Here is a 25,779-nt window from a genome sequence, read left to right as displayed (position 1 = left end):
TTAGGAGGGGAGCTGGGGAATTCAAACTTAATTGTACTTCAGTCTCCTGTATATTATACTTGCATTAACAAAATGCTAGATCATAAAAATAATGACCACTGGGTTGAGTATACTATTTACCCAGCCCCTATTCTGGTACTGGAGAAGGAACACCTTAGACTCTGGGAGATGGGAGAGGGAGGAACAATTAATGCTCCTTGACCCCTAAACCTTGTTTAAATATTTGTGATATGAATTCATATTCATAGTTTCTCCTGATGCCCACTGGCCTTGAGTTACAGAGTATAAGGCCACCAAAGCTGCAGCTATTCAGGGATCTTGCCCATGTGACTTAACCAAATTAATGTAAATTGGTGACTGAAATAAAGTTTAGCAACACATCTCAAAGAGGGATAATGGGCCCCTTTCAGTTACATGTTTTTATGTGAGGGAGACTGAGCCATGGAATATTTCTTCACTGGAAGGTTGCTTTTTGGCCCATCTATTTCCTCCCATAATTATTGGCAATGACACCAAAGATCAGCATGTCAGTCTAAACTCCCTTGTGTGGGTCATAATGGATAATTAACTGGCCTTACACTTATCTTGGCTGATTAAAACAAGACCTACCAGTATTTCTCAGTATTTATACAACATTGGCTGAGTCCAGGACTCTGTGGGCATAACAGATCAAGATTGCAAGTTGTGCTTATCCTGATGCTTGGATTCCTTTTACTAGTGGCCTTATGATACAAACTGAACAGTTTGATCTCGACCTCTGTCAATCAGATTAATCAGACTGGCCAACACAATAGCCAACTCATGAAAACTCACCAAAAACCAAGATGGTATACGTGATAAAGCAAAATAAAGGCCTCCCAAGATGTCTACATCTTAACTCTTAGAACCTATGGAAAGATTACCTTATATTATAAAGGGGAATTAAAGTTGCAGATGAAATCAGTTACCAATTAGGTGACCTTAAAATAGAAAGATTATCCTGGGTTATCCGGTGGACCAACTATAATCAGAGGGCCCCTAAATGTAGAAGAGGGAAGAAGATGAAGCAATGTCAGAATGATGTGATGTGAGAAAGACACAATGGGTTATTCCTGGCTTTGAAGATGAGAAGACTCCAAGAGCCAAAGAATGCAATGGCGTCTAGAATCTGGAAAAGGTTAGAAAGCAGATTCTTTCCTGGAGCCTCCAAAAAGGAACATAGCCTTGCTGACACCGTGATTTTAGCCCAGTGAGATCCATCTCATACTTGTGACCTCTAGAACTGTAAGGTAACAAATGTGTGTTGTCTTAAGGCAGAGGATGTATTGATTTGTTAAAGCAACAATAAGAAACTAACACAGTGTAAGGGTTCAGGAGTAATAAAGACATTTTCTCTATGAGCATTTGGCCCTCCTACAGCCCCCTTAAGGATGCACCAAGAACGCAAGACCCTATGCTATCTTCACCTGGTCCATTACTCAAGGTTGTATTTGCAGTGAGGAACCTCGAAGGATGAGATATCCTATCTCTCTGGGACAAAGACCAGGCTTGCTTACTGCTTTCTATAAAAGTGGCAGTCTATAGCTCAGTGTCCCTCAGCTATAACATATACCCACCATGTGCATAGCATCTGTGTGGGCTATACTGATCCATAGTACTTAGGAACAAGAAAAACTGATGCAAATATGATGACTGATGCTCAGGCTGCTTGCTGTGTTATAACTAATGCATTCCTTTGTCTCTGATCTATGAGTTGATGTCTTCTGCCAGCATCCATGAAACAGTAATAGACTGACTTGTTAGCTTGTAAATAGGGTAAAATCAAATGCCAGACCTGACGCTCTCTGGTTCATCTAACACAGCACTGAACATCCCATACTTAATACGTAAATTCCACTCTCCAAATCACCACAGACTGCAGGCACAGGGAAAAGTGATAGAGCATTTTAAAAGTCCAATAATTCCCTTACCACTTTCCTCTTGTGCTCAAAGAACAGTATGCATAAGCTCTTAAGAGCCACTTTCAAGGTCCTAAGTCTGGTTCTTGTATTTATCAGCTGCATGACCTTGGGAGAGTTATGTAACTCATCTGTCAAAATGGGAATAGCAGTGGCTACCTCGCATGGTTGTTGAGACATTAAATGAGTTAATGCACATAAAGGGATTAGAAGAGGCTGGCACACAGTGGCACTCAATGAATTTTAAATGTTTTTGTTACTAACTGCCCTTCAGTGGGATTCGGTCAAGACTGGTGAGAATCCAAAGGGTGGCAAAGAGGGAAGAATTGTTCTTGTAGCTCCAAACCTCTCATAACAATGTCTTCATAATAAATAATGATTAGATATAATGCAAAATAACATTTTCATAAAAATTATTCAAGGAGGGGAGTACCTAGGTGACTCAGTCAGTTAAGCATCTGACTCTTGGTTTCAGCCCAGGTCATGACTTCATGGTTTGTGAATTCAAGCCCTGCATCTCATTGGTCTCTGTGCTGAAATTGTGAAGACTGCTTGGGATTTTGTCTCCCTTTCTCTCTGCCTCTCCGCCACTTGCTCTCTCTCTCTCAAAGTATCGAGAACCATAATTTAAATAGAAATAGATCAAGACAGATCTCAAAAGCAGAATTTATTCAAGAAATATCTGCCTCTGTATTTCTGTTATAGAGTTTTCAGTGCCTTTGAGTAAAATAAATCTGATTAGCACTATAATTTAATTTACTTAAAGGCACTGCAATACTCTAAAATTATTGTTATAAGGAGATTTATTCACAGAAGTAAATAAAATAATTATGAAACTGATGAAATGACTACACAAGCCATTTTACTAGAGGGATATATTTTTCCTTCTTTTCAATGAATGTTTAAAGCTCTCCTTCAAGCTCTTGGTAAATCTATTGATCTGTGAAACACAGTGCGCTCCAGGGAGGCAATTCAGTTGACATTACATATTAAATGATGAGATGAATAATGATCATACCATTTGGTAATTAAACGTCTTACAAACCTTTTAACTGACTGAACGTCAAAAAAAAAGTCAAACGAGGTCAAACATATTGTATTTTCCCATTCTCATATTATGAACATAAACAGTAATGTCAACAGATATCCAGAATAAGAAGGCATAATAAAAATGTTTAAAGATAAAATGTATATGAGACGTCTAGCTTACTATTGACTGTATACGTAACGTGTTTTCTTTTCAGCATACAGAATTATTTTCTACTCTTAAATTTTCCCTTTTAATATTGTTACAGAAATATTTCAAACCACTGCTCTGGGTGTGCAAAAAGATGTGGGAAATAGTAACTGTAATCAGTAAAGATAAAGTATAATTAAGAGAACATGGATTATAAAGAAAGATTGCAGTCACCTAATCTCAATTTACAAATTCTATTATAACAATATAACAGTAAAAGATACTTTTACAAAATTTTATACATTTCACTTATTCTCTAGGCCAGCACAAGCCCTCTCATGCACATATACTTACTATCCTCCAAGTGGCCAATCAATGAACAGTTTAAAATGTAAGAAATAGAAACCCGTATTAATTAAAGAACTGTAGAAGCTAAAATGTTTGTCTGTCTGTTTCTTAATGGCTACTACTTTCTCTGGCCGTAAATACTAGATCACTTAGATTGCTTCATGAACAAACGATCCTATAGTGAGAAATTTAAATCTGTTACTTAGACACACACGTCTATTTGTTATATAAGCTAATATGTAGCTATTTGTTGTATCGAATTACAATTATCTAATTATGAAGTTATCTAATTACAACTGCACTTAAAGTCCTTCTGTTAAATCTCCAGCACCATATTTACTTTGATCATTATACTAAAAAATTATTAAACAGGGAGTTTTATTAAGGTATTTAATACTTTTATGATAATGGTTACAGCTTTAAAATGTAAAATAATGAATAATTGAATAAAATACTTTATGTTTTCCTCATTCTGGAAGCACCAATTTATTTACGCTGTTAATGTTCTAATCTTACACACTTTAATTAAAATTAGCTTACTTTGTAAATCATTGAGCATAATGGCTCACAAAGTTTCCAGCTGATCAACAACATAGGCAGGAAAGAAGTTATCCAAAACTTTGAGACTAAAAGTATATTTTCAAAAAGATAAAGAGATACTAGTTTCAGATTTCTAAGCACACTGCAAATAGGAAAGATTGACCATATTAAGGAAACATGAGCAGTAAAAATCAATTTTTGAAAAGATTAACTATAAAACAAAGGTAGAAAATGATCTACAAAGAACAGATAAGCACTGGTTACCAGAGGGCATGAAAGACGAGTGCTTCCATGAAAGTTATTCTTGGCTTCGGTGCTTTGGTCAAACAAGCCCTCCACTAAACTCCCTCAATGACTTTCAGGTTCACTTTGTGATACTTGAGATTTCCTTTAAAATATCAGAAAACTCTTTAATAAACATCTCCTATATTCAAAACATATTTTTAAGTTTTCCCAAATATAGACATTATTACCTTCAATCATATTTTCTTCTCCTAAAAAAAATTTTTTTTTAACATTAATTCATTTTTGGGAGACAGAGAGAAACAGAGTGTGAGTGGGGGAGGGGCACAGACAGCGGGAGGAACAGAATCTGAACCAGGCTCCAGGGTCTGTGCAGGCAGCACAGAGCCTGCCGTGGGGCTCGAACTCACAGACTGGAGAGATCATGACCTGAGCTGAAGTCAGATGCTTAACCGACTGAGCCACCCAGATGCCCCATATCACCTTCAATCATACTTTCTTATGTATAGAAAGGATTCTTCACAATCATGTGTAGTTAAAATCCCAAACAGCTCAACTTCTTCAAAAATCATTTCATTTCACATTATCTATAAAAATTACCGGTTTGACAGTGACATGGATTTTATTTCAACTGTTAATAATTGTATTAGTTATCTATAGCTGTGTAACAAATTGCCACAAATGTAGCAGCTCCAAGCAACATGTATTCATTATTCTAAGACTTCTAGGAGTCAGGTGTCTGGGCACAGCTGAGGTGGGTCATCTGCCCAGGCTTTCACAAGGTTGTAATCAAGGGGTTGGCTGGGCTGTGTTCCTCCTGGAGCTCCAGACCCTGTTCCAAGCTCGCATGATTGTAGGCAGAATTCAGTTCCCTGTAGTTGTAAAACTGGGAGTCCATTTTCTTGCTGGTATAGGCTAGGGGTTGTCTCAGCTCCTGAGAGGCTGTTTGTGAAACACAGCAATTTCACAGGTGCTCTCAAGACACATTCTCTTATGTCTTCACACGCAGTAGGCCAATCTCTTACTCCAGCTTGTTCAGACAGAGTTTTTAAACCTATTCACAGTAATGACTCCCCCTCCACCTTTCCAACATTCAGTTGGCTAGAAACAAGTCACAGGTTCTGCCTGTACTCAAGGAGAGGAGATTATACAAAGGTATGACTCATTATAGAGTCACTTTTGGGTATGTCCATCACAGTAATTCCTAGATTAAAATTATAAACTGTAGAATCAGACGACCTTGGTTTAAATTCTGGTTACACCCTTGCAAGTTATTAATTATGTCTCTGCTTTTTCACTTAAAATGGGATGATACAGGGGCGCCTGGGTGGCTCAGTTGGTTAAGCATCCAACTTCAGCTCAGGTCACGATCTCACGGTCCGTGAGTTCGAGCCCCGCGTCGGGCTCTGGGCTGATGGCTCAGAGCCTGGAGCCTGCTTCCAATTCTGTGTCTCCCTCTCTCTCTGCCCCTTCCTCGTTCATGCTCTGTCTCTCTCTGTCTCAAAAATAAATAAACATTAAAATTTTTTTTTAAAAAATGGGATGATACTACCACCTCTTAAAGTTGTTGTGAGGACTAAGATAATTTTTAAAATTACTTATGGAGCGTCTGGGTGCCTCAGTTGGTTAAGCATCTGACTCTTGGTTTCAGCTCAGGTCATGATTTCATGGGCACTGTAGGATTGAGCCCCATGTTGGTCTCTGGGCTGGGGGTGGAACCTGCTTGGATTCTCTCTCCCTGCCTCTCCCTTAAAATAAATAAATAAACTTAAAAAAAAACTGCTTAGAGAAGTATCTGACAAATAGGAAGTTCCATAGAATTTTGCATTAAGTAAATTAATATTTGAACATCTATATGAATTTCTAATAACCCAATATATTTTATCATCAAAATTTCATACACTGTGACTGTAAAGATGTCTATTGTCATTTCTCTGGATGATTCACATTTGCATGTGTACAAATGTGTGCTCTGCCAACCAATGTAAGAACGTGGGAATTCCTAAAGAGCATTCAATAGTTAACAAAGATCAAAATATGGAATTACATGCAAGAGTGTAGTCAATAAATATTGCTCAGTAATCATGATGGTAATTGAAATCTACAGTTAAAACTCAATGAAAGTAAGTTATGAGTTGACTTCTGCTAATCACCAGCCTCAGGGACTTACTCCTGCTTTCTATTATACCAATCACAAATGTTCAATTTCTCAAATATTATTATTTAGTGATGAGTGATACCTCCACCCTTTTAATTACATTCAATGAGCTGACTATAATATTAGGCAGTAGCCCACATAGAATTTATACAAATGCCAAGTACTGGAGATTGGGGGAAATACCTATTCTTTGGGATGTTGACCAGGCCTCGAGACACAACAGAGTTTTTGAAGAAGGTAAGTCTGAACAAACATTCTCTGAGGATTTCTCCAAGTCATGCTGACAAAAGTAAAAGACTTTATGTAATTGCAAAAAGAGATCGTAGAAGTCGAGTGCAAAATGCCTTTTTAAAAATTATTTTTCACCAATAAATCATGGATCTGAACATCAGACAGATAAACAGGCTTTTCTAACTCCACAGATTGTAGCAGAGATAAAGAACTCCTGTGTCTCAACACCACAACCAGAGCTTCTCAGTGGGAGCCATATTGCTTTTTAAAGGGAGTTGGGGGGTGGGGGTGGGGAGCGGGGGAGCCTGGGTGGCTCAGTGAGTTAAGCATCCCACTTCAGCTCAGGTCATGACCTCACGGTTCCTATGGCAGGCTCTGTGCTGACTTCTCAGACCCTAGAGCCTGCTTTCTATTCTGTGTCTACCTCTCTCTCTCTCTGCCCTCCTCCAATCATGCTCTGTCTCTGTCTCTCAAAAATATATAAACATACATACATACATAAATATATTTTCTCTCTCAAAAATATATAAACATACATACATACATACATTAATTAATTAATTAATTAAAGGGAGTTTGGGAAATCTGTGAGAGAATTTTTGGTTGTAATAATTCGATACATCGTTGCCACCTGTGGGCAGGGGTTATGTCTGCTGGTCATCCCGCAGTAATGAAGAATACTACTGCACCTTACAGGACTCTCTCTGAACATTCATGAAAATACAGAACTTGTGACTAGACCTAACCTTATTTTACTTTTAAGATCTACAGTGTTTTTCCATGTTTTTTTTTTTAATTTTTTTTTTCAACGTTTATTTATTTTTGGGACAGAGAGAGACAGAGCATGAATGAGGAGGGGCAGAGAGAGAGGGAGACACAGAATCGGAAACTGGCTCCAGGCTCTGAGCCATCAGCCCAGAGCCTGACGCGGGGCTCGAACTCCCGGACCGCGAGATCGTGACCTGGCTGAAGTCGGACGCTTAACCGACTGCGCCACCCAGTCGCCTCTCCATGTTTCTAATATACACTGAATTTATTAGGTAGTGATACTGTATATCAAAGTAATATTTATTTTCTTCAGAATTGTCCCATTTTCACCATTTTAAGAAAGAGCACTAATGATGGCTCATGTATCCTTTCATTTTTAGCTATCATAATTATAGTTATTCTACAAGTAGAGCAACTACATGACTACTTCATATAATCTTCTAATTTAGTCACATCTGATCATTTACATTTTCTATTAAACTGATTTTTGAAATTATACGTATTGAAACATACCTAAGACTTTCATTTCATATTAATAAAAGAAGAATTAAAAAATATTTTTTATAAATGGTGGAATTATGTCTTATGGTGTTAAGAGGCACTTGCCCTACTCAGTCCCTTCTTAGGATTAGTTTTAAATTAGCTTATCCAGGGAAAGGAATCCTTTTCGGGTTTTATAAATAACAATTCTAAAAGATAAGTCATTGTGTAGCTAATATTTAAGTGTTTTAAAAAGTGTACAGTATCAAGAAAAAAAATCCCTTATGGATGAAAATTCCAATTTCTAAAGGATCTTGAGCCACGGGATCTACAACATCCTTGTCTTTAAAGGTGTTAAAATCCTGAACAGAAACACAAGAAAGGATATAGTAAATCTTTATTACTAGGAATGATTGAGCAACAGAGCACCTGGTTAACCATATAAATTATACACACTAATTAGATAACTGCAACTGAGTGCCAATTTAGTAATTATTGTCTAATTTATCTTAATATTTTTCTCATTTTTAGGAAATAGTACATGTTCGATGAACAAAGTTTAGATCATACAGAAAGTTATAAATAAAAAAATGAAAAACTAACAACTATCCCTCAGCAATAACCACAACGTTATTTATATTGTATTGTATTGTATTGTATTGTATATTTATAATGTATACTATACACAAATTACAATGTAATGTATGATACATATTGATATGTATATATCATATACATATACACATATTCATATGATATATATACACATATAATATAATGTATGATACATATACTCACCAAATATATATATTACAGAATAGGTACATATTTCTGTAATTTTCCTATGAATAATTAAAGAGTTTAAGCAAAACATGTTATTTTTCTCAGTTAAGGTATTATCACCCTATATTAGTTTCAAGTGTACAACATAGCAATTCAACATTTGTATGCATTGCAGAATGATCCCTGTAGTAAATCTAGTTACCATCTGTCATCACACAAAGTTAATATAATACTATTGACAAGAGCCCCTATGCTGTATGTTATATCCCCATGACTTACTTATTTTATAAATGTAAGTTTGTACTTCTTGAACCCCTTTATCTATTTCTCCCCTTGCCAAACCCTATCCTTTCTGGTAACCAACAATGTTCTCTGGATCTACAAATCTGTGTTTCATGTTGTTTTGCTTGTTTGGTTTTACGATTCCACATCTAAGTGAAATCATATGATGTTTTGTTGCTTAAATTCCACATATGAGTAAAATCATAAGGTATTTGTCTTTCTCAGAATGACTTATTTCACTTAGCATAATACACTCTAGCTCTACCCACATCATTGCAAATGGCAAGATTCCATTCTTTTTGATGACTAATATCCCATTGTATATATTTATCCACTTTTCTTTTTTTTTTTTTCAACGTTTATTTATTTTTGGGACAGAGAGAGACAGAGCATGAACGGGGGAGGGGCAGAGAGAGAGGGAGACACAGAATCGGAAACAGGCTCCAGGCTCTGAGCCATCAGCCCAGAGACTGATGCGGGGCTCGAACTCACGGACCGCGAGATCGTGACCTGACTGAAGTCGGACGCTTAACCAACTGCACCACCCAGGCGCCCCAATATTTATCCACTTTTCTATATGTATTCATCAGTTGATGGACATTTGGGCTCTTTCCATGATTTGGCTATTGTTGATAGTGCTGCTATAAACATCCGGGCGCATGTATCCCTTTGAATGAGTTTTATTCCTTTGGATAAATACTTAGTAGTACAATTGTTGGATCATAGGGTAGTTCTATACTTCACTTTTTGAGGAACATCCATACTGTTTCCCAGGGTAAGTGCACCAGTTTGCATTCCTACCAATGGTTTAAAAGGGTTCTCCTTTCTCCACATTCTTGCCAATATCTGTTGTTACCTATGTTGTTAATTTTAGCAATTCTGGAAGGTATGAGGTGACACCTCATTGTAATTTCGATGTGTATATCCCTGAAAATGAGTGATGTTGAGCATCTTTTCATGTGTCTGTTAGCCATATGTATGTTTTCTTTGGAAAAAATGTCTATTCATGTCTTCTGCCCATTTTTTAATGGATTATTTTGGTTTCTTGGGTGTTGAGTTTGATCAGTAATTTATAGATTTTGGATGCTAACCCTTTATCAGATACGTCATTGCTGGGGTCTCTAGGGTTTTTTATTATGGTATCATGTCAGCTGCAAAAAGTGACACTTTTACATTTTCCTTTCCAATTTGCATGCCCTTATATTTATTTTTCCTGTGAATTACCATGGTTAGGGCTTCCAATACTATGTTAAATAACATAGTGGGGAGAGTGGCATCCTTGTCTTGTTGCTGATTTTAGGGAAAAAAAACTATCAGCCTTTCACTATTAACTATGATATTAGCTTTGGGTTTGCCATATATGGCCTTATGTTGTGGTACATTCCCTCTATCACCACTTCATTAAGAGCTTTTATTATAAATAGATGTTGAATTTTGCCAAATGCTTTCTTGGCATCTATTGATATGATCATATGATCTTTATCCTTCATTTTGTTTATGTTGCATATCACGTTGATTTGTGGATGTTGAATGATTCTTGCATTCCCTCGAATAAATTTCACTCTATCACTGTGTATGATCCCTGTAATGTTCATTTATTTAAGTCTGCTAATATTTTATAAAGATTTTTGCATTTATGTTCATTAGGGATATTTATAATTTTCTTTCTGTGGTGTGCTTATTTGGTTTTGTTATCAGGGAGGGTAATGTTGGCTTCTTAAAATGAGTTCAGAAGCATTCCCTCCTTTTTAATTTTTTGCAAGAGTTGAGAAAGATAGGTAAATCTTTAAATATTTGGTAGAATTCAATAGTGAAGCCATGTGCTCCTGGATTTTTGTTTGTTGGGAAGTTTTTGATTACTGATTCCATTTCCTTGCTAGTCTGTTCAGTCTTCTATTTCTTCATGATTCAGTCCTGGAAGAGGTTAAGCTTCTAGGAATTTATTCATTTCTTCTGGGTTGTTCAATTTGTTGGCATGTAATTGTTTTAGTAATCTCTTATGATCCCTAGTATTTCTGTGATATCAATTGTCCCTTCTTCTCCTTCATTCCTAATTTTATTTATTTGAGCCTTCTGTCTTTTACTGGAGATTCCAGCTAAAAGTTCATTAATTTTATCTTTGCAAAGAACCAGCTCTTACTTTCACTGATCTTTTATATTATCTTTTTTAGTCTTTCATTTATTTCTACTCCGATCTTTATTATTTCCTTCCTTTTCCAGTGAGATTTTTACTTTCATTATATTTTCTTGGTATTACTTGTGCCATTTCTTTTTAGCTTAAAAGTCCCTTTAATATTGCTTGTAAGGCTTATTTAGTAGTGATGAACTCCTTTGGCTCTAAGGGTTCTCTTTATCCCTCCTTCAAATCTGAATGATAATCTTGCCAAGGTAAGGTGTCCTTGTTTGGAAGGTTTTTCCTTTCAGTCCTTTGAGTATATTACACCACTTCCTTCTGGTCTCCAAGTTTCTAAGAAATCAGCTGATAGCCTTACAGGGTTTCCTCTGTATGTGACAATTTGTTTTTCTTTTGCTGCTTTTAAGATTCTCTGTCTTTGAACTTGACATCTTAATTATAAGTGTCTTGGTATGGATCTTTGGGTTCATCTTATTTGGAACTTTCTGGGCTTCCTGAGCCTGGATATTTATTTCCTCCGTAGGGAAGTTTTCAGCCACTATTTCTTCAAGTAAGTTTTCTACCTGTTTCTCTCTCTGTTCTCCTTCTGGGAACTCTATATTGCAAATGTTATTCTGCTTGATGATGTCCTACAGGCTCCTTAAGTTATATTTATATTTTAAAATTCTTTTTATTTTGCTTTGTTTTGCTGCTCTATCTGGGTAAGTTCCATTGCTTTGTCATCCAGTTTGCTAATGCATTCTTCTGCTTCACCCAGTTTGCTGTTGAATCCCTCTAATGTATTTTTTACTTCAATTATTGTATTTTTCAGCTCTGTGACTCCTATTTGGTATTTTCTTATATTTTGTGTCTCATGGTTGAACTTGTCTCTGTGTTTATCCATTCTTCTCTTGAGTTCAGTTCAGTGATAATCTTTATCACAATTCCTTTGAATTTTTTATCAGGGAGATTACTTATTTCCATACATTAAGGAATTTTTCTGAGGTTTCATCTCTTTCTTTCCTTTGTAACCTATTTTTTCACATCTTCACTTTGCTTCACTCTGTGTGTCTTTCTGTGTATTAGGTGAAGAAGCTACCTCTCTTAGTCTTAAAGGGGTGGCCCTATGTTGATGATAAATCTTCTTCTGTTCAACCTTTCCCTAGCTCTTGGTTATCTCCTGAAACTTTGGGATTGTCCAAACTACCTGACTGATTCTGGATATGTTCCCATTGCTGAAGGTGTGCCAAGACCTGTCAGTGTTCCAAAGGGAAGAATCTCATTTAGCACCTAGTTCAGGCCTACTGGAATCCAGTCCCTCAGGCAGAAGCTTTTAAAGTATGGAAATTATATACAGTCCTGTGGGACCACAATCTTAATCCCTTTTGGCCTCCATACCAGGGGAAGGCATATAGAGCGGCATCCCCTAGGCCAACAGTTACAAAAGTCAGAGCTCCAGATGAGCATATAAGCTCTTTTCTGGGAGCTTGTCGAGTTGTAGTGAGGTGCACAAGGATGGTGTCTCCCTGCTTATGTTCCTTGGATGTGTCTTCTTAGACTCCAGATGTGTGGGAAGGAAACCTTCCCTCGGGCTAAAGCTCCAGGCTAAATAGCCCTTTTGCACAGTAAGACTAGGGTTGTCTTTCAGTGTGCTATCTGTGCAGTGCTCTGAAGGAGGTGGCCTACCAAGAAATGTCTTTCCAATGACTACCTTTCTCACAGTCACCTGGGACAGGTGATCAAGGGGTATCTCCTGTGTGTGTTGTACACACCTTCTGGCTTTAGCTAAGTAGCTAGAGGGTACAGGGGTCAAGGCAGACTCACCAGCTTCATAAAGGCAGCAAAGAAACGTCTTGACTGCATTCAGCCATGGTTTCAGGAATGCATCAGGAAAGTGCCTTGTCTGTGCACAGCTTTAGGCTGGGAGCAGGAGAATGCCATGACTAGTAGCACTCACCAGCCCCAGCCAGGGAGTGGGAGAACGCTGCAACTGACTGCACTCTCTGGCTTCAGCAAGGTAGCAGTATGGTGCCATGTTCAAGTTCACCTAACTAGGGTAGCAAGTTTGGTGGAGAGTGTAACACCGACATCCACCAGCACCTCCATCTCTGAAGAGAGTTTCAATTTTCTCATGCTCATCCAGCAGATGATTTTAATGATGATTTTAAAGATTCATTAATCTCTACACCCAACGTGGGGCTTGAACCCACAACCATGAAATCAAGAGTCACATGCTCCACTGACTGAGCCAGCCAGGCACCCCAGATGCTTTTAGATAAGCAAACAAATCTCCTTGACATACAGCCTAGCATTTAAAAAAAAAAAATTTTTTTTTTCTGAGTCTCAGGACAAGTGAGACTACACACAAGCCCTTTAAAAGGGGAGTCTCGGGGCGCCTGGGTGGCGCAGTCGGTTAAGCGTCCGACTTCAGCCAGGTCACGATCTCGCGGTCCGTGAGTTCGAGCCCCGCATCAGGCTCTGGCTGATGGCTCGGAGCCTGGAGACTGTTTCCAATTCTGTGTCTCCCTCTCTCTCTGCCCCTCCCCCGTTCATGCTCTGTCTCTCTCTGTCCCAAAAAAATAAATAAAAAAATGTTGAAAAAAAAATTTAAAAAAGGGGAGTCTCAATTTCCTATATGACTTTGGGTCCCGTGGACATCAGCCCTATTGGTTTTTAAGCTTCACATTCTGGGGGCTCATGCTCCTCTGCTGACCCCAGGGGTTGGTGTGGCTGAGCCCCAACTCCTCACTCCTGTGGGGGGAAGCATCAGACTGGTGAGATCCATCCCTACTGTGTGCCACTGTGCCAGGGCAGGTGGGGGCAAGACTATGTATCTACCTCTCCTGTCTGTCTCAAGATAGTATTTTTATCCTTTGTTGTGAAGAAGTAGCTCACATTGTTTTCAGATCCTTCTCAGAAGTAAATAATCCATGTGTAACTATAGATGTGGAGTGTCCATGGGAGGAGGGGAGTTCAAGATCTTCCCAGGCCACCATCTTGCAGAAGCCCTCCTAAGACATATATTTCTGAAACAGTGTTCTATAACTTACATTACTGACTTACCTAAATATTCTTTGTTATTCCACTATTTAGGAATGGTATAATTTATTTAACCAGTTTCCTTTGCAATGGTTAGTAAGGTTGATTCCTCACCTGTGACATTAGGAAACAGAAGAATCCATATATCTAATCACCTAAGTTGTAACAGGGCAACAAGAAATCAAATCAGAGCAGCAGCTACCTTCAGATGAGAAAAAAAATGATGGCTTAAATCTCTCTTCTATTCCCTTCAAAATCCCACGCAAAGTGCAGTTTTATCTGTGTGTGCATATGTGGGGGAAGGGGATGCAGGCACAGGTGCTAGAAAAATTGGAATAAGCCTTCTTGTAAGAAAACTTCCACAAAACTTCTAGAAGTATTTCTGTGCCATTTACATAGTGTAAATGGCTATTGTGTAATCCTTTGACTTTCTTAAATTATTTTCAGCAAACAAAAGATACAGAAGCCACTTTTCTATTCTTTTAATAACCTTTCTGAACTCTTGGGAGGTAAACTCCCATCTCTGCCCTCCCCTGGAGCTCCTCAGTCCACTTCCCTAAGCTGATCCTGTATTATGCAAATAGAGATCCCTGTAAAGTGAAAGTCTGATTAGGGAACAGCTCCTCAAATAATAATTAAAATGGGTATATTAGAATATTTATAGCTTTAGGTAACTAAGAAATCTAAATTTAAAAAGTTTAAATAAAAAAGAAAGTTACCACCTCATTTGGTCAAAAGGTAAGAAGAGCTCTGAATATAATAAAATAATTAAATACCTAATGTATTTATTTATTAATGAAGTTATTTAACATTGTTTAATACTTATTATTTTAATAACTGAATATTTCTGACATGGGAATGGAGTTATCGTAACTGGCTTAAACTAGTTAGTAGCTATCTGTTGGAGCTGGGAACAGGGTCAGTTTCCCATGAAGTACATGCTCTGTGGAATAATGAAGCATATCTCAATAACATCAGGGTTCCGGCAGCAGAGAAGAAAAGATGTTGGAACAACTACTAGAAGTGTCTGCTTCAAGCAGAGTGACCACACGTCTTCACTCAAGATAATCCCAATGTATTACCTGTTTTCTAGGATAAATAATAATAGAATCCTTTTTATTCTCAAAAGTGTCCTGGATGATATATAAAATGGTCATCTGGCTATAAGGTGTATATTTTTAAGATTTTGGACTTAAGTTTTAATTAAGCTCTAACTTAATTACGTATCTTTGTTATAATTATATAAGAACATTATTAAACCTGTAGTGAAAATAAAAATAAGGTTTCAGAATGCATGGTCAGCCTAATAAAATTTTAAAGTAACTATGAAGCAATCCCTTTCAATGGACTAAAACACTAATTCCAAATCATTCTCACCAATTCCTCAATTAGATTTTATGAATTCCTACTTAACTAATATTTTCATAGCTTAGTCCATGTTTTGAAAGAAGAAAGGTGATTTGTTCATAAATTAATTCATTGTTAATTTGGGCCACAAGTAGAACCACGTAAGAAGGACTGTTCAACAGTATTGGCAAGAGAGCATTGGAGGCTTTGGACGTAGCCTGCCTTAGTTCAAATCTTAGTCATACCATACAGGGACTGTGGAACAATGAGCAAAATATTTAACTTTTCTGGGCCCCACTCCATCTATAAACTGAGGAAAATAATGATCTCTACCTCATAAATAACAAGTAATCCATAGGTTGTACTAAGTGAGTTAGTGCTAGTGAATCACTTAGGAGGGTACTTGGTACTAAATAAATGGCAGGTAGTAGTAGTGGCAGTAGTAATGTCATCCTCATTGTCGTCATCGTCATCATCATCATCATCACATGGAACCCAGGGAGCTGTCCGAGGGATCAGACATTAATGCCAAAAGCAAACACATTTTCCCAAAACTAGTAATGCAAAGAGACAACCAGGCATTTTGAAAAGTAGAATTAAGTGCAAAGGCAAAGCAGGGACAAAAGGTTGGCCAGAGAGAAGGTAGCATATAAAGAAATCAAAGGTGAGCTCAGGAGTTGACTCATCATATGCACCTCCTCTACTGTAAGTTCCTCTTATTTGCAGTTTGGCATGTTGCTAAATGTCTAGAGTATATTGTTAAAGGGACTAAGGCTTCTCAGGGTCTCAAGATAATGTTCTTATTTCAAGAAAACTTTTCTTAACACATGATTTTCTGAAGGTAAATTCACACTGAAAACCAAAATCTCAAAGGAGATACATGGTTAGAGTCGAGAGTAAACGAGATGTAGTTCTGGCTAGAGGAATGTACTTCCACGTTTCTGATTAACCAGAGAGGAGTATGCACAGAATATAACAAGGAAGGTAAATATAAATAAAGGGCACTAGAACACTAAGAACATAAAAGTACTTAACCACTATTGAATAACTAATTATACTTTCAGCTTTACTATATGAAAAAAACTGAAATGTGAGCACAACTTTCAGTTCACTCACAATAAGACATGAAGCATGTTTATTGTTGCTCAGCCCTGCATGCTGTCTGAGACACCCTGCACCCTGAGAGTGACTCACTCCTGGGTCACTCACCCTGGTTGCTCACCCCTGCACCCTGAGAGTGACTGAACCCTAAGAGGAAAAACAGTCAAATTTATACTTAAGAACTAGCAGTTCTCGATAGATAACATTATTTATAAGGGTATAAAGGAGTGTCGAATATTTCTTTAAGATGGCTCCTTATTTATGTAAGAATATAATGTGTGCTTTGCATTTAATTGATGGCAGTTGAAATCATTATAACATAACTAGTTTACAGTTGTGAGATCTGATGAGCTATTGGATACCTAGAGACAAGAAAAAATTTAATGGGTCTAACTGAAAAGTAAGCATGAATCATTAACTAAGAAACAAATGAGTACTATGTATTAGAAACATTTTTAAAATCAACTGTACACTTAAGAAGGGTATAAACTAAAACTATTTTGAAGTTGTTAAAAACACAAGAGAAATTACAGAAGAAAGTATTTATGTGACAGATTTTTATAAGGTTGAAGAGAAATGCTGTATTTAATTAGCAAATTCAGAAACTTTTCCAACAAAACCATTTTATTGACCTTTTCTTCTATAAATATTTACTTTTAATCTGACCCAGGCAATCAAATAAGAGATATTCATTGCTCTGCATCAGACTTTTCACATATCTTCAGGCAAGTGCTCAGATCCTTGTCATTCACAAATTAAATATGTCAATATATATTATATGGTACCATATGCTATTGTCATTACAATGTCATAGAATTCAAGATGCTAAGGTCACTTTAACTTCTTTTTTCCTCCCAAATTATTTCAAAATATATATTTTAAACAAAATATATGTCTTAAAATTCTTTATATAAACCTAGTTGTAGTCAAAAAAACAAAAACAAAAAAAAAAGCAAAAAAACAAATAAACTTCAAAGGACTATTTCCAAAAAAGGTTACTCTCATGTGAACACATACTCTTAATTAATGAATGAGACACTCAAGATTACTAGCATTTTTAGTAAGGTAAGATTTACTATTTTTTTCCAACCTTAAGATTCTAGAGTGCACTTTGGCAAATCCATTCATTTGTGTTGTTTATTAAATTCTCTGAGGCTACTGATCCATGCGCTTAAGCAGAGAAAGACAAAGAAAAAAATCATCACAATATTATAGTCTCAAAAGTTTTTACTCACATGACTCTCTTACAGAGGACTCATTTTTAAGACCAAAAATAATATGGCAATTGAGAATTATGGTTAACATTTAATTGTGGAGACAAAAATGAATATTTAGGTCCAACAGAGCAAGAATATTTATCCCTTGATCTACTGAACATAAAAAGTATTCGCATCTGTTTCACTGCTTTGCCTTCTTCATGGGCTTAAACCTGCCAAATTATTCCATTTGATTTCAGAGAATTCTCATATGGCAATCTATTTTATTTACTTTATCTTCAATAAAATGGTTCAGTGAGCATTAGCAACTCTGAGACACAAGTTTCAATCAGCCTTCAGGCAAAGGCGTCAGTCTATATTAGGCCTACTGTGCTGTGAGTTGCAGCTAGAAAGTTGGATAAGGCAGAGCAACAGTGAAAATGTGAGCAAGACCTAATAAAGCCACAGTGAAGAAAAAGAAAGCTCTCCCCAGGCTCTCACATGCATCACTTATACAATGCCAGGTGCTGGGTTCAACACATGAAGAGCTCCTTAATAAGGCTGACAGCTAAAAGAAGGCCTCAGACTCTAACTTTATTTTACATGACACCTACAGTAATAGTCCTCTGTTCTCCAGAAGACAATAGTAAAAACTGGAATTGCCAACAGTTAAAAATAGGATTTTTTTATTCAGCCCTCAGATATTATATGGGGGGGGGGAATTTCAAGATGCACAGCATTTCACCTACATTTTCATACAATTCCTAATATAATAGTAGTTTCCAGAAGGACCTTTCCTTACAAATTTGTATGACATTTTAAATATAGCTGCTGGATTAGATTTTAACCACAAAACAATCAGTGAGTTTGAGCAACAACTCATTTTGGAAAATGATATCATTAAAGACTAATTCCAAGAAATGTGGGGCAATACTGATAGATGCTGTGGAAATGTCTCCCAGAGCACAAACTTCATAGTAAGTGATGCTGGTTCATATTTGATATGGGCTGTAAAAAGCAGATTATTGTAATGGTGTTCTTCCCAGCAAATAAGACCATTAAAAATGTACTTAATGTTCAGTTGAATTGAAAAGCAGTCCAGTTAAAATCCATATTTTGCTATTTTGTACAATGGTATCAGAAATTTTTACTAGTGGATCACTCTAAACCACAAACTTAAAGTTATAAATGTAAACTCTTTTTTTTATAGGAATAAGTTTCTACCTTTTTAAAATATAAGGCTGTATTTTTGCCCAGGTCCTGTGATCACATTATAATCAATAAGAGTGAAATTAGAATGATGAGTTTAATATGAGTTTATAAAAAAAAAAAAAGTTGACCTATTACTTGAAGAAACATACTTCTCAACTCACTTTTCTGGAGACCAAATATATTGTTTTTCTAGTGATTCTACATTTCAAAGCATAACACCCCAAATATGTGTACATATATCTAGATGCTGCCATATAACTCTGTCTTTTATATTTCTATAAGAACCCTAAAGAAGAACAACAGAAACTAGTATGATAGGTTAGTAGAATAGATTCTTCAAGCTCAGATTCTATAAAGGTAAGAGTGTTTTTAACTATCCCAAACAGCTCTTATATAAAAGAACCAGTACCAGACCAGTACCCAGACCTACCCAGCCCCTAGTAAGCATGATTCTCCAACACTGATGTGATCAATGGGTATAAAAGAAATTAAAAGAGACCTCTGCATATTATAAAATCAGCATTATAGGTGAAATCTAAACATTTCACATTTTCTTCTCACTTGGCTATCTTACAAATATATGGGCTTATCGAATTACATTTACTTTAGAGACCATATATTCAGTATACTAGGAATCCTTGTATTTATTCCCCAGAAAGCCAAGGTCAGTGATGAAATCTGTGGAAATAATTTTAGGGGTAATATATATAATGCATAAATTATCTATTGCTATATAACAAATTACCCCCGAACTTAGCAAGTTAGTATGAAAGAAAACTTTATTATCTCACACAGTTTCTGAGCATCAGGAATCCAGGAGTATTTCAGCTGGGTGGTTTAGTCCCATGGTTTGTCAGGAAATTCCTCCCTGTCTGTTGACCAGAGGGCTTAGTTCTTCATCACATGGACCTCTCCACGGCAGCTTGCCTTCCCCAGAGCAAGTCATGAGACAAAGAAGGAAAGAGAGAGGGAAAAAAGGAGAGAGACTGGGAAAAGAAGAAAGAGGGAGAAGGGGAGAAAAAGACAGAAAGAGAAGCAATAGAAAAAGAACACCCCTAACAGATGTCTTAATGTCTTGTGTAACCTAATCTGAAAAACAATATACCATCATTGTGCCATATTCTATCAGCCACATGGGCCAACTCTGGTGAACATGGAAGGAAAAATAACAGTGTGTGATAACCAGGAGACAGACCATTAAGGAAGATCTTTAAGGCTGCCTCCCACAGCCCACCTCCTGGACCCCAATCATTCATGTTCTCCTCTGTGCAATCAATTCCAAATGTTTATGCTGCAATGGATTCTTAAAGGGAATTTAAATGTTGTTTGAGATACATTTCAGATTACTGAGTCAATTAAAAGTGGATAATTTATGAAGAATATCTTTTCAAATATAATTTTCAAACTGAAAAGGCTATCACACTGACCACAGTTTTAAATGAAGAAGGTATATATATTTAGTGAATATTTCTTAAGATACTATTATAGGCAAGGCTGCGGGTAACACAGATATGATACTATACAGGAAAAGTCCTAGGCTGGTTGAACAGGAGGAAAGAAACAGGAAAAGTATAATGGAAGAGACAGAGATGTCAATGTGCTTTAAAGAGATGGAGAAAAGGAAAGAAACAATAGGATGTGACAGAAATGTGGGCAAGTGTAAGGCATGGGATTCAAGGTATGCATATTGGTGTAATGAGAAGAAAAGGTTAGTATTCAGGTTCTGTCATATTCTGGAGAGTATTAAATACCAGGGTAAGCTGCATTTAGCCTGACGTTACCCAGCATGAAATAATAATAAATCTCATTTAACAGGGAGGAATGACCTGTTGGGAGTCACACTGTAAGCATAACTGAGAGCTAAGGTTTATAATAGTGACAATATTCCTTTTTATTAAATAGTACATAATTGTAAAAATCTAAAATTAGGGCACCTGGGTGGCGCATTCGGTTAAGCGTCTGACTTTGGCTCAGGTCATGATCTTGCAGTTCGTGAGTTCAAGCCCCGCATCGGGCTCCGTGGTGACAGCTCAGAGTCTGGATTCTGTCTTTGGATTCTGTCTCTCCCTCTCTCTCTGCTCCTCCCCCACTCACACTCTGTCTCTCTCTCAAAAATAAATAAACATTTAAAAAAACCTAAAGTAATGGGTTATTTGAATTTTAAGATAATAAGTTTAACATGCCTTGGCAGAAGGATCCTAGGGTGGCCCCCAAGTTCATACTGTGTAATTCTATCCACTTGCATGTGAGCAGGACTCTGACTTGCTTCTAACCAACAGAATATGGCAAAGGTTATGAGATGGCACTTCAATGATTATATTAATACATATACAACACATACTCTATATTTACATACATATATGTATATATGGCTTTATCTTGCTCTCATATAGTAGAGACTCTCCTACTGGCTTTCAAAAAGCAAACTACTATAATGTGGACTGTATATGAAGAGGGTCACATGAATGGGAACCATGGATGGCCTCTTGAGGATCTCAGTCCTACAACCCTGATGAACTAAATTCAGCCAAAACCAGTGAGTTTGGAAGAGAACCATGAACTCCAGATGAAAATGCAGCCTGGCCAGTATTTTGATTGCAGCCTTATAAGACCCTGAGTGAAGCTATGCCTAGACTCCCCATCTGTGGTAACTGTGATTTAACAAAAGTATGTGTTTTAAGCTTTTAAACATTTAATATGTTACATAGCAATAGAAAATTAATATACATGCTGACTGAAACAGAGAGAGCACATTTACAGAATTAGTTCATTTTTACCATCTCCTTGCCCAAAGTTATGGAGCATATTTGCTAAATATCCTGAAACTACAGTCAACTTGTGAAACTAATAAAATAGGGAACAAAATAACTATTTTTTTTAATGCTTACTACGCCCTTTGTATGAATTCACAAATGTAGTCCTCAAATCTACTCTGTGAAGTGAGGTACTATTACCTCTATTTTCTCGATTCAGAAATTAAGGATTAGAGAGTTTAAATGATTTTTCCAACGTTTCACATACAGTAAGTTTGCCCTGGACCGTGATTCAGACCTAAGCAATTTGATTTGCAAGCTTGCATTCTCAACAGCTACACTCACTCTATAGCTTCCTCTCTGCAGTTTTGTTCCTGCTACTTTTTGTTAAGGGCCGTCAGAGAGCCATGAACATGAATCACCGACCCAGACCCTCCTCAGCTAAATCAGCTTCCTGTAGAGTCCATTTTCTTTTCAATGACTTGAAAATTTGAGCAAATATTTTGTCATGTATGACGCTTAATTTTTAACAAGTATTTATGAAACTTACAGCAATTCCTCTAAGTTTGAGAATAAAGTTTATTTCTAATACACTGAAATAACTAAATCTTATATTTTAATTGGATTTAATACTCTTACAATGGAAACTGAAAATAATCATCACTGGGATGGAGTAAAACACACACATACATACTCACACAACTACTCAGTTTTAGGTGCACAAGCACAGTTTTAGGTGCAAATTGCATGAAACAACATTGTAGTTCCCACTTCAGAAGTATAGGCTAGGGCAAGTTATTTAACCCCTCAGAGAGACAAAATGGGGATAATGCTAAAACAAATTGCTCAAAAATGGGAAGATTCAACGAAGTATTCACTTTAGTGATTTGGGGAGGGGAGGGAACACAGCAGTGGAAATTGAAGAAAAAAATGCATATGTCTTGAAAATAGCTATGTATTAAGTGCTAAATATTTAAAATAATCCAACAAACAGTTATATCTGTCCCTGGTTTTATGGTGTGAAAACTGATATGCAAAGATTTAAGGAAACTAACCAAGGTTGATTAAAAACGCTAGCAAAAGGCTGCAGGGATTCAAGCCGTATCTACCTGATTCCCAAACCCTTGCCTCTCTGTCATTGACTCTTTTCTTATCATGATACCTCCAGCTCTGGGTCCATAAATTCTACATATTCCCAAGGAAAAACACTGTTTCGTAATGCATTTTTTCATTAAGATGAAACTTTGCCTTTTGCATATGCATTATTCCACCAATATGTGTTTGGTCTTCATTTAAAAATATAAGAACTATTATAAGCAAATGATTAAGAAAAGTCTAATTAGCAAGTTCTAGAAGCAGTTTTTGAGAACTTCAAACACAAATATGTTTCCTTTCTGGGAAAAAGACTCTATTTTTTAAAAATCATTTCTTTCATGGTTCCATGATATTCATTGCAGGTAACTCCCACTTATAAATCTTAAATCCACCTACTATTATTAACACAAATGTCCTCTCACCCAAAAACTGAGAATTTAAATATTATATCAACACCACCATTATCTACAGTAAGCATAAATTAAATAACCCAGAAAAAAAAATTAAAAGATTGGGCCTTAGCAGATACAGTTCTAGTAATACTTAATTGTTTATTATTAGCTGTAAAATCACAGCAAGTTATATTACTTTTTCCAAATCATTTAAATTCTTTGTGTTTTAGCTCCTCCACTTACTAATGAACAAAGGATAATAATGTGATCCTTAGGTCATAAGCAATGCAAGAGTAAAATTAATGAGTTTAGTGAAAGAGTAAAAGGAAGTAAAAAGTTGCCAAAGTGTTTTAAAATCTTAAATGATAAATAAGTGTGGAATCATTTTGCTTGTATATCTGGCAAAATAATAAAGTTAGTACAAATATTTGACTGTAAAATCCAACCACACTGAAAAAATACGTCTTAGGGAAGATATGGAGCCTTCATCTGGAGAAAGTTTTGGAAAGGGTAGAACAATATAGGCAGAACAGTGAGTATGCTGAGGCTTGTCCTACATACACATTCAGTGCAATCCCTTGATAAAGAATTCTGGAGTGGGGTGGGAAAGAAATAAAAAAGAATTCAGGAGAAACCAGGCACTATGGTTTATTCCCTTCTACTTGGGGGTAGAGTCTAAGAGAAATAATATGAACTCCTCACCTAAAATTTCTTTTAATTTCTTTTTATAATTATATTTTCATACCAATAGGTGGCCAAATCTTAATTGATTGATATCACAGTTCAGTGGTGACACTGAAAAAATAATGTTGCAGAAGCATTCTACATTGAGCAAGAGTGGGAAATAAATCTACATCTTTTGGAAATGCACCCCATGCCATGTCTGTGGTCCTTGCTTTGTACCAAGCAACGGCTTTAAAGTTCTCTAAATTGATACTGTAAATATAAAGGAAAACTCCCATTAGATTTCAAGAAGTATAACACTAAAAAGGAAATGAATGCTTTCTAAACAGCTGACTTGCTGGGTCTCAAAAAGTTTATAGGAGAAATCAAAGTTTCAAAAAAAATCATTACTAGCATGTTATTCTATTTATTTTTTGGCATTCCTAGATCTTCCAAAACCTTCAGTATCAACTCAATCTTAATAAAATAATCTGAAAATATCAGCATAAAAGACCACATAATGATAACAAAATAATCCAGATGCTTTTCTTGACTAATCCTTTCAGTATTTCAAAACCAAATTCATGTTCTATATGAATCCATGATAATTTTCAAAAAAAAAAGTGAAACCAAGTTTTATAGGAAGGAAAAGCACAGCAAGGAGTGAAATGGGAAAGGCAAGAGGGTGAATATTCCTATAGTTCTACGTGGAAAGTCTCAGTGGTTCACTGATAACTTTTCTTAACATTTGGGCAAAGATACCTAACCAAAAAATTAAAGAATAAAATACACACTAGAAAAGCAGACATAAGCACAATGAACCAAAGAGAATCATTACCAAAAGGCCACTTACTTATTTCTTCCAGATCTTCTATAAGACTTTTGAGTCAACCTTGATATGGAGTCCTAGGTAAACTCAATCCCAGCATCACATTAGAATAGCCCTGTTAATAGAGACAAATAACTGTCACTGCTTCAAAAATTAAATTTATGTCACATTCAGTTCAATGACTTCATAGAACATAAAACATACTCAACCTCAAATAAAATTAATTGTTAATGCATTAATTGCTTTGGAACTCTTCAAACATGCATGGAAATGCTTTTCTACATATTAATTTAGAGAAGTTTAAAATCCATTGTTTGGCACAAAGCAAGGACCACTGAGACAGCATGAGATCCATTCCTAAGAGATGCAGATTTTATTTCTCATTCTTACATTGATTTGGCAGGTTTAAACTTTTGGTGATTAAATTTTATAATTTAGGGGAGCCTGGGTGGCTCAGTTGGTTGAGCATCAGACTTCAGCACAGGTCATGATCTCGTGGTGCGTGGGTTCGAGCTCCATGCTGGGCTCTGTGCTGAGAGCTCAGAGCCTGGAGCCTCCTTCGGATTCTGTGTCTCCCTCTCTCTCTGCCCCTCCCCTGCTCCTTCTCTGTCTCTCTCTCTCAAATAAACATTAAAAAAAATTTTTAACTTATCATTTATAGAACATAGTTATTTTATGTCTCAAGATTCCCAACTGAAAACATGACTGATTTCAACTGCCTCTTCAACACATACTTAATGAGCTTTGTAGGCCTTTCCACAATCAACAAGTTGGTAGTAAGCATTTTCTCCTTATAACTGCAAAGTAAGGGCTATTCCCTTAACTCTTATTAGAACGTGTGTATCCTAGACCCATTTGCTATTTAACTACTCTCTTTTCTAGTCTCTCCCTTCTTTAATCTGAAAGATTTAGCTCAAATCTTCCAACAAAATTACAGAAGTTAGTAGTGTATAGGTAATAAACGGGTTTTGATTCACACACCAACTCTGACTGATTGGTAGTGACCACATGGAAATCTGTATGGAGATTAAATCTGAGTCTAGCAGGGAGTCCTGTGTTCAATTAGCCATGCCTCCCTTAGGCACCGAAAGG

The 25,779-nt window shown here is 36.5% G+C and overlaps 1 protein-coding gene across 1 annotated transcript in view; it reads right to left on the bottom strand.

Annotated features, from left to right (window-relative positions):
* Window positions 1-25,779, bottom strand: part of FOXP2 (forkhead box P2) — a 569,999-nt gene that overhangs the window by 381,741 nt on the left and 162,479 nt on the right. The window contains exon 3 of the mRNA XM_043589308.1: window positions 24,712-24,802. The gene's annotated coding sequence lies outside the window, so the exon portion shown is untranslated. The remainder of the gene's footprint in view (window positions 1-24,711; window positions 24,803-25,779) is intronic.

Source organism: Prionailurus bengalensis, chromosome A2, assembly GCF_016509475.1.
Source record: "Prionailurus bengalensis isolate Pbe53 chromosome A2, Fcat_Pben_1.1_paternal_pri, whole genome shotgun sequence".
Classification (NCBI taxonomy): Eukaryota; Metazoa; Chordata; class Mammalia; order Carnivora; family Felidae; genus Prionailurus; species Prionailurus bengalensis.
This window is presented reverse-complemented; position numbering and strand designations above follow the sequence as displayed.